This window comes from Mercenaria mercenaria, chromosome 18 (genome assembly GCF_021730395.1).
Source record: "Mercenaria mercenaria strain notata chromosome 18, MADL_Memer_1, whole genome shotgun sequence".
NCBI classification, from domain to species: Eukaryota; Metazoa; Mollusca; class Bivalvia; order Venerida; family Veneridae; genus Mercenaria; species Mercenaria mercenaria.
In genome coordinates, this window is record NC_069378.1 from 28,217,014 (window position 1) to 28,227,977 (window position 10,964).

Here is a 10,964-nt window from a genome sequence, read left to right on the forward strand (position 1 = left end):
CGAAGTTGAATTATTGACCCTTTGCATTGCATGTCATATCATGAAAGTGAACAAGTGTGTGGAATTTCAATCCTTTCCCATTAGTGGATACTGAGATACCAGCTTACATACAAAAACTTAACCAAAAATTTCTATGTTTAAAAAGGGGCATAATTTTGAAAAAAAGCAAAATAAAGTTATGGGACCTGATTGTGCATGGCAGATCATGACATGAATAAGTGTGTAAAGTTTAAATTTCTTTCCCAAATTTTAGTGAGTACTGAGATACCAGCTTACATAAAAAACCCTTAACCAAAAAATTCGAAAATCAAAAAAAGGGCAAATTTTTGTAAAAAAAGCAAAATAGAGTAATGGAACCTGTCCCAATGAAAAGTCAGTTTATCACAGTAAATAATGTGTGAAGTTTCAAATCCATCCACAATGGTTACTGAGATCCCAGCTTACATACAAAACCTTAACCCAAAAAATTTTCTAAGTCGAAAATGGGGCATAATTTTGTAAAAAAGCAAAATAGAGTTATGGAACCTGTGCAATATAGGTCAGTTTATCACAGTGAATAAGTGTGTGAAGTTTCAATCCATTCCGACAAGTGGTTGCTGAGATACCAGCTTACATACAAAAACTTAACCAAATCGGGACGCGGACGCCGACGCATGGGCGAGTCCAATAGCTCTACTATTCTATGAATAGTCGAGCTAAAAACAGTTTTTTTGAAATAAGCAAAGAAATAAATTGAATGTCCTAACTGTCACTAATAGGTCTCCTTTACTGCAGTGTGTGTGTGTGTGTGTGTGTGTGTGTGTGTGTGTTCGGGTTTAACGTCTTTTTCAACAATGTTTTCAGTCATATAAACGACGGTGTCTACTTGTAGCAGTGAGCAAAATGCCCAACAAGTGCTGCCTCACTGGAATATCACGCCGTAGACACGTGGCATGATACCCCACCCAGTCACAGTATACTGACACCGGGCTGACCAGTCCTAGCACTATCCCCTTAATGCTGAGCGCCAAGCGAGGAAGCTGCTAGTATCATTTTTTATGTCTTAGTATGACGCGGCCGGGGATCGAACCCATGCCCTCCCGCTCTCGAAGCGGACGCTCTACCACTAGGCTACCGAGGCTTTGTTTGTTTGTTTATTTTGGGTTTAACGCCGTTTTCAACAGTATTTCATTCATTTAACGGCGGTCAGTTAACCTAACCGGTGTTCCTGGATTCTGTACCAGTATAAACCTGTTCTCCGCAAGTAACTGCCAACTTCCCATGAATCAGAGGTGGAGGACTAATGATTTCAGACACAATGTCGTTTATCAAATAGTCGCCCGGGGATCGAACTCAAGACCCCGAAATCTGTAGACCAACGCTCTACTTACTGAGCTAACCGGGCGGGCTTAGGCTACCGAGGCGATTGATTATGAAAGTGTTCGCTAAATTTTTGCACGGGAATTATTTGATTACGTATCCACTCAACCTTTCGCACGTGGGGTGTTCCGACAATATATAAAGGCCAAACTTGTTCTACATCGTCCCACACTATTGCAGTTGTGATCATAGTCTTGCTACAGCTTTTCAGTCAGCTTTCACCCATGGGCGAAGAAACCCAGAGAGAATAGGATGAGATTAGGGAAAAGGTATGTTGAAAAATTATTTCATTTTTATCTGAAATTTTTATCATTTCGTTGTTCTATTACTTCCACATATTCTTTTTAGAATAGCCAGGAATCGAATCTTATGTCATTGGCAGGTCTAGGAAAGATGAATATTTGCAGATTAACTGTAAGTAGTTTAGTATTTTGTATTTAGAGTGGAACATTTTACATTAAAACTTTTAAGAAAAAAAAAGAACAACAACAAATAAACACTAAAAGTTTGTTTAGGAAAGGTATTACCGGGGAACGCCATCGGCTAGTGAAGATACAATTTTGAGCGCGGTTACCACAAAGGGAGTCAGTCCGAGATTTTAGATATCAGACTATTCCACATCATTCTGAACTGTTTGTTACGGAAAGGGCTCTAATTTTAATTAGTAAAACTAAGAATGCGTCAATAGAAATAGTTACAGATGTAAAAGTATTTTCTAATTTGATCCTGAATTGCAGTTATTTCAAAGTGTTTAAAACTACTAAAACACTTACGTAATTTTTATAACACAAGCCCTTAAAAATCTGTAGCATTACTCGTGGAGCAGTTGCTCAGGAAAGTGTGCATATAAAACATTTTCAATCTCACTTTTAATTCGACATGTTAGACTGGTATATCATATTACTCTGCAAACTTATCCAGTTTGTAAAAATACAATAATTATCATTTTTCATATCCTTTGCAAATATAACTTGGTTTTCTCTCCCAGATTGTTCCTTTCGATGGTAACGTGAGAATATACGAAGACAAAACAGAGCTTGTGGTGGCGAAATATGTTTGTTCGTACATTAATTATGTGTATTTTAACAAAATGAAGTTAAACTTACCTCTGCTTTAAGTGACTGATCTAGTTGCTGTTGATTCAAACCTAGAAGGTAGATCTGTTCATGTGAGAAAGTCATCCGGGTATTATGTTAGGTCGGTGTCGTCTGCTCGTCACTTGAAACTATGTGCGAATAGCTATTAGAGCCTTCTGCCGCAGTCAAAACCTAGGGAGTTATCACATGATATTTTAAAGCCTTATAAATGTTGCCTTAGTGACCAGTACAGATCATGATCAGCCTGCACATCCGTCATCCGTCAAAGGTGTGTGGTAAAACACCCCTTTCTACAGTTATTGGTAGTGTCCATATTGAAGGATGGACAAATCAGTTTTGGAAAAACGGCAAGGTAATGGTTTATGGTTCCATGAATATTGAATCGGCATTGGATACTTTTCGAATTTCAGCACTTAATCATATTTTATTGTACAAGCATCAAATCAAATACATACAAATGGGTTGAGCCAAAAGTTATTCCAACATAATATAAGGCTCTCTTCAGAAGTGGACGCTCTACCACTAGCTATCCAGGCGGCATATAAGGTTATAAATTTAAGGTTAAGACTTGAAAACGTTGATGATGCTGTTTCGTTAAAAACGGTTGATAGATTACATGTTATTTGCTGTATAGTGTGCCAGAAATAAGTTATTCCGTTTTAGGGTTCTGTACTGCGAATAAATACAGCTTAGTATCAGACTTATACAGTGCCGTTTAATACTGCCGTGCCATACCAGGTCAATGCGGTCGGAAAATGCGTACTTGTTCGATTTTCATTTTTTTCACATTTTTGCGTAAGCAGCATTATTTCGCTTTCGGAATATATTTTTATGTACATTAAAACTTTTAATATTTATATTAGTCGTTCAGCTAGAAGGTAGTTAGTAAAAAGGAAGTTGTATACCAATTGTACAAAATTGATATCTTTCTGGTTATTCAATAAAATTTCTGCTTCAGGTCTGATAGGTTGCTCAGGGAAATAGCATAGTTATACAAGTAGCCTATGCTCTTTCGGTGGCTGAACGGGCTTTTCAGTTTGAGTAAAGATACCTCCACTGGTGAAATGTGCTTATTAAGGAAACCGATGATGAATACATTCACTTCAGCCTGGAGGGCCAAGATCGTGTTGTTGCGTCCCACGTTGTGAGGGTCAGCATAATAGACTTTACTCTGTCAAGGCTCACAAAATAAACTGTTTATTTAATATTCCAAGAACCATAACTTAACTCTAACCTGCATTTTGTCAGAATTATGGCCCTTTTTGTACTAAGAAAATCTGAACTATTTCCTTATGTCTTGTCTGCACTTGTAGACAGGCGATGGCACATTGTTATATTTTAGATAATTTGTTTGTTTTGGGTTTACGCCGTTTTTCAACAGTATTTCAGTCATGTAACGGCCAGCAAAAACCAGTGTCTCTGGATTCTGTACCAGTACAAACCTGTTCTCCGCAAGTAACTTCCAACTGCCAAGCGGGCGGATTTATCAAACGAATAAATACATTGATCTTTGTGCCATATAGAAATGGAAACATATAGATGCAATTAACATGAAGAATTAGATGATGTAAGCGTAATTAAAGAAAGATTTGGTAGGGCTTGGCATGACTAGCCGATTGATCTTTTCGGGCCAATACGACTACCAAAACTTCTAGACCGAATTAGAGGCGAAAGATGTGTATTGCCACCCACACACAAGAAAGGAGATGCACAAACGAAAGCAAACATGCATCACTTTCCTTGGGAGCACCTCAACATACAGGACCCTCCTTTCCGGCTGACGGCGGTCACTTACGGAATAACGAGTGGCTCCATTTTCGTAGGAGTTGTACACCTCTTCATGGAGATACAACCGGTATTTTGTATCCCCCGCCGGCAACGGGCTTTCACGGGCCTGAAAATTATCAATATAACATCCGACATATAGACACTTTTTTACCTGGGACCTTTGTGACCGAACAACTGTAGTTCTTAAATGATTTGATACGACTGTATAGACATTCAGTTGCGAATATCGGACGTTTACAAAATCAAGGTAATAAATGTGCGCGGTCCGGTATACCGTCATTTTCAACAATCTTGGCGTCTACTTGTAATTTCAAGTTTGAAGTTTCAAGTCGCATTTACACAATTTATTAATTTTATTTTGTTGGGTTTAACGTCACATCGACACAGTTATAGGTCATATGGCGACTTTCCAGCTTTGATGGTAGAGGAAGACCGTTATCGGGTTTTCCGATAGCTGAAATACTGTTCAAAAACGGCGTTAAACCTAAAACAAACAAATATAATGGGATTGGAGATATTTAATAGTATACTTAATCGCAAATTTATTTTATTTATTTATTTGGGTTTTACGGCGCACCAACACAGTATAGGTTATATGGCGCCAAACAGGACTACAAATTTTGGTTTCACATTTCATTTACATCGAAATAAAAACACGAGGTATGGAATCAAAATTTGCATACCTGCTGGAATCACAGAGTTACAGCAAAACCAAGTGTTGAGACCCTATTAGTCGCCTCTTACGATCATGCAAGGGTAAGGCAGTGGTTCCAATTCTTTTCATACACAGATCGTCCCAGAACCACATGGGCCACTTAATCGCAAAAGGAAAAAAAGGAAACTGCACTTTACATTTAATTTCAGATTTTCTCAGAATCCTGTAATGAGATGTTGTCATGTTTGGTATCATTTAAAAGGATATTTGTTTGTTTGGGTTTAACGCCGTTTTTCAACAATATTTCAGTCGTGTAACGGCGAGCAGTTAACCTAACTAGTTTTCCTGGTTTCCGTGTGTGTGTGTTCTGGTTTAACATCTTTCTCAACAATTTTTCAGTCATATGAACGACGGTGTCTACTTGTAGCAGTGAACACAATGCCCAACTTTATAGTGCTGCCCTCGGCGATATATGACCATTTTGTGTCGATTCGCCGTAAAACCCAACTCACTCACTTATAGTGCTGCCTCACTGGAATATCACGCCATAGACACATGGCATGATACCCCACCCAGTCACATACCTGTATAAACATCTTTTCAGCAAGTAACTGCCAAATTCCCCACATGAATCAGAGGTGGAGGACTAATGAATTCAAACACAATGTTGTTTATCAAATAGTCGCGAGGAACATGCGCCCCGCTAGAGGATCGAACTCTGACCCCGCGCTCCGTAGACCAACACTCTACCTACTGAGCTAAGCGGGCGGGCTTTAAACATTCATCTTTTCAACTAATGGCATTTTATTATCGTATCTGTTTTCGTTGGTGGTATATGAAGCGTCTACGATTAGCAGGAGTCAAAATACAAAAATAGTGTAGAGAACGATTTCTTGTGTTCATTTACTGTAATTCGATCAAGTGATAAAAATTTTGCATTAATATCGTGTGTTTTTGCCATTCTGTCTAACAACTTGCACGTGGCGCTGTATTACGTTCACTGGAAGACGTTTCCATTCCAACTGGAAGGAGTTTTGAAAGTCGTGCAATTGTTCATGGCATCTTCTCAAATCGTTCAGCACGACTTTTATGTCGTGTTATTGGTACTGTTTAGTTTCTCACCTTGAACATTTCGACCTGGGTGGTTCCAATATCCCCGCTTTGATAGCTTTGGGTATTGTATAATCACCCTTTGGATATGGTGCCTGCTTTTTAATTTTGTCTTTTGACAGTTCCTGTGATATGCAGGCTCCATAACCTCAGATCCCCTTTCTAAATTCCAGTTTGTTTAGTTCTGCCCATTGTTTTCTCGTTTAGGGCTAACCCATTATTTTAACTGGGGACCATACGCCGCATTTCATGGAATTACACACTAGTGTATCATTGAAGGGTTCCATGTGCACCGCCGTATGAACACATCTGCGGATGTCTCTAAATTGTTTTTTGTACTTGTAGCATGTGTAAATGTTGAGTTCTGCTCAACCCGGGGCTAGAGGGCGTGGACGGTAGCATCAATTTTCACTATCGTCCATGAACAGGCTCAATCAAACCGAGCCTGCAACATTTTCGTTTTTGTCGTGTTGAACGACCTGTGGAGTTTCCACTTTTTCTATTTTGACATCACCCTAGGACCAAGAGCAACCCAAATTTGGTCAATGAGGTTCAGGTCTGGTTACAGAGTAGGCGAGGGCAAGACGTTTATTCCGTTAATGTTCAGAAATTGCTGAGTTAGCCTAGCTCAGTAGGTAGAGCGTTGGTCTACGGATCACATGGTCGCGAGTTCGATTCTCGGGCGGGGCGTATGTTTTCCGTGACTATCTAATAACCGACATTGTGTCTGAAACCATTAGTCCTCCACCTCTGATTCATGTGGGGAAGTTGGCAGTTACTTGCGGAGAACAGGTTTGTACTGGTACAGAATCCAGGAACACTGGTTAGGTTAACTGCCCGCCGTTATAGGACTGAAATACTGTTGGAAAACGGCGTTAAACCCAAACAAACAAACAAACTTGCCGTGTGGGGCCTTGCATTAGCACGCGTAAGAGTAGCAGTGCATATTGATAAAGGTGACGCCTACTGGACCAAAGACGCGATTTATATAGCCCCATGCATTAATATTGCCCTGTTCAAAATCAGATCCGTCTTTCTGCGGATGTCTCTAAATTGCTTTTTGTACTTTTAACATGTGTAAATGTTGTTCTGCTCAACCCGGGGCTAGAGGGCGTGGACGGTAGCATGCATTTCCACTACCGTCCATGAACAGGCTCAATCAAAACGAGCCTGCAACATTTTCGTTTTTGTCGTGTTGGTCGACCTGTGAAGTTTCCACTTTTCTCTATTTTCTGTTTCCAATGATCCCGCCCCACACCATGACGCTGCCAGTACCTAATCTGTTCCTCTGAAGAACACAGGCGTCAGCAAAATGTTCACTTCTACGTGTGTAAATAAAGTCTGGAAGTCGTATTTGTCCGTCATTTTTGCTGATACTAAACTTAGATCCGTCAGTAAAGACTATTCGGTTTCATTCAGCCCTTCTCCATCGAACATGGAGTTGCACCCAGCGGTGGCTTTGGGATTTAGACGTCTCAAAACCTTACCGTTTTCCTGGTACCTACGTTGCACTAGCGTCAACTCAGTATGACAGTCCAGTCTGACGCCAGTCTACTTGGTCGAGGACGATTGCACAATTCTATCACTCAACAGTATTATAGTGTTTTTGTGGCAATTAATTGTCTATGAAACTGCTATGACGAAATCTCCTCTACCTAACATCATCAAAGCGTCAATACGCTGACTTTCCAAAAGCCGTGGCATATTTGCTGCTTATATATTTCGAAATCTTAAAATGATACTCTCATTCGTACACGTACAAATTAATGTAAAGAAAACAAGTTTTAACACCTGTGCATATGTTAACATGATGCACGTGGAAATCGTGCGAAATTGCTGTTCGGGCTATTACGTAAGACCTTGCCATAGTTTGACCGATAAGTTGCTGTGTATACAAACCGTAACGACCGAGAATCTAACTTTCAAGATTTTACAACTGTACACTGTAGAATAAAAGTCACCAAAAAAGAAAAATATGTTGTTTTTTTGCTTTTGAGTATATTCATACTCACTTAATTATTGCTCAATACTAGTACTACTCTCGCACGGTATTTGTAACAATAACATGTTAAATGTTGTTATTGAGAAAAGGTTAATTAGGTGTGAAACCATTATCAAGTCTGCAAATTTCACTGTTTATGTTGTTCTCGGTGCTTCCAAAGGATCTACATTTCAGATTGTATTTACTTTACAACAACTGGTGTTAAGCTCTGTTTGGCGGCCGTTAAAAGTCGCCCGACTTCATCTCTGTGTTGTGATATTTTCTGGTCCTTCGGGATCGTTTATTTCAACTAAATATTTAGATTTGAGGATTGAATACTGCTTAACGTTAGCATTACGTTTTGAGAAACAAAACAACACCCAATCGCAGAAAGAAAGAGTTGTTTCACATGAAAATTGAACAACATGTAAACATGTATATTACTCTACGAAACAAGTGTGTCTTTTGACAGTTCCTGTGATACGCAGGCTCCATAACCTCAGATCCCCTTCCTAAATTCCAGTTTGTTTAGTTCTGCCCATTGTTTTCTCGTTTGGGGCAAACTCATTATTTTATCTGGGGAACAAACGCCGCTCTTCATAGAATTACACGCCCCAACACGTGTATCATTGAAGGGTCCATGTTCACCGCCGTTTGAATACATCTGCGGATGTCTCTAAATTGCTTTTTGTACTTTTAGCATGTGTAAATATTGAGTTCTGCTCAACCCGGGTTAGAGGGCGTGGACGGTAGCATGCATTTCCACTACCGTCCATGAACAGGCTCAATCAAACCGAGTCTGCAACATTTTCATTTTTGTCGTGCTGAGCGACCTGTGAAGTTTCCACTTTTCTCTATTCTATTTTAGTATACTGCTATAAACACTGAATTCCGGAAACGGACCGGATAAAGGGACCCCACTTCCGGACAGTCAAACACCTTGAAAAACTCAGCATTTTTAAAGAACTGTTACATATATTCGTTTTTATTTATTTATTTTGTTGGGTTTAACGTCGCACCGACACAATTTTAGGTCATTTGGCGACTTTCCAGCTTTAATGGTGGAGGAAGACCCCAGGTGCCCCTCCGTGCATACTTTCATCACGAGCGGGCACCTGGGTAGAACCACCGACCTTCCGTAAGCCAGCTGGATGGCTTCCTCACGTGAAGAATTCTACGCCCCAAATGAGGTTTCGAACCCACATCGATGAGGGGCAAATGGTTTGAAGTCAACGACTCTAACCACTCGGCCACAGAGGCCCCTATATTCGTTTTGATGCATTTGCAATAGCATAGCATGCGAGTGGTGAAATTTCACATAACAAGATGGAACACAGTTTTCAGCAATAATGCAATTGTTTATTTAAGAAATAATAAGTTCCCAAACGTGGTTTATCGTAGAATAACCCGAGTTTTGAGCTTTTATGCGTAAGAATATGTCAGGCCTAAGTGATAGACTGTTTCGCATAAGAACGAAAAACTCTGGTTATTCTACGATAAATTACACTTTGGAACTTGTTGTTTCGATTCTAACACGACATACTAGTATCAACAGTGTTAAAAGAAATGGTAACTACTTTTTACGACCGTGCTACGCACCTGGATCGGATGACGTCATTGCACGCGAGTAGTTTATTGCAGAATAACCCGAGATAGATTTTACTCCACATGTATGTAGGTTATTTGCTGGTCTCGTTAGAATTATATATTTTACAAATTTTCAAATATTTGTTTTGATGATACACTCATAAATCTTAATGCGGTGCTAGGGGGCGTGAGCAGTGCTGCATTTTCCATGAATGCTCATGAACAAACTCAATAAAATCGAGCCTGTAATTTTAACTGTTTGCCTTGTTCTCGGTGCTTCCCGAAAGATTTCACTTTCCAGATTTTATTAGCTCACCCGTCACGTAAGGTGAGCTTTTGTGACCGCATTTGTCCGTCGTCCGCCCGTCCGTTCACATTTTCTTGTGAACATAGAGACATTTTTCAATCAATTTCTATCAAAATTGCATACAACGTGTATTGGTAAAATATCTCGGTTCCCTTAGAAAACTGACCAGATTCCATCATGGGTTCCGGAGTTATGGTCCCTTTAAGGGCAAAAATTGCTATTTTTGGCTTATGAACACGATAGAGACCACATTTTGCAATTAACTTTTATCAAACTTGCACAAAACTTAAATTGGCATAGTATCTCGGTTCCTTTTGAAAACTGGTCACATTCCATCATGGATTCCAGAATTATGGCTCCAAAAAGGGCCAAAATTCGCTATTTTCTGCAAATGGCCAAAATTTGCTATTTTGACTTTTTTTCAGCCATATAGAGAATTCCTTTATGGTTTGATACTAACTTGCAAAATATCTTCAACAACAATAAATTTTGGATTCATTCCATGATGAATTTATCAGATCCAATCATAGGTCCAGAGTTACGGGCCCTGACTGACCTCTGAAAGAGCCAAAACTTTGTGAACACAATAGAAGTGACATTTTATATTTGATTTTAACAAGTTTACACACATTTGATGTGGATGAAACTTGGTCAGAATGTTTGTGTGTATGAAATATCGAATGAATTTTTGTTTTGCTCATTGGGTGAAAAACTAGATCACAAGGTCAGATCAAAGAATAAACTTGTTTACACTCAAGAGGCCACGTTGTTGGTCCAATCTTTATGAAAATTGGTCAATCACTTCCATTACCTCTTAGGAAAATACTCGAACAAACCAGTATAATCTGGAAAGTAGATCCCTCGGAAGTACCGAAAATTGCAGACTCGATTTGATTGAGTCTGTTCATGCGCAGTAATGGAAAATACAACACTGCCCACGCTCCCTAGCACCGGCTTAAGCAGTATTCAATTTTCAAATCTAAGAGTTGAACAAGAGGGCCATGTTGGCCCTATATCGCTCACCTGTTATCATTGCACTTGAGGACAAGAAGGTCCTCAGAAAAAATATCTAAGTCCAAA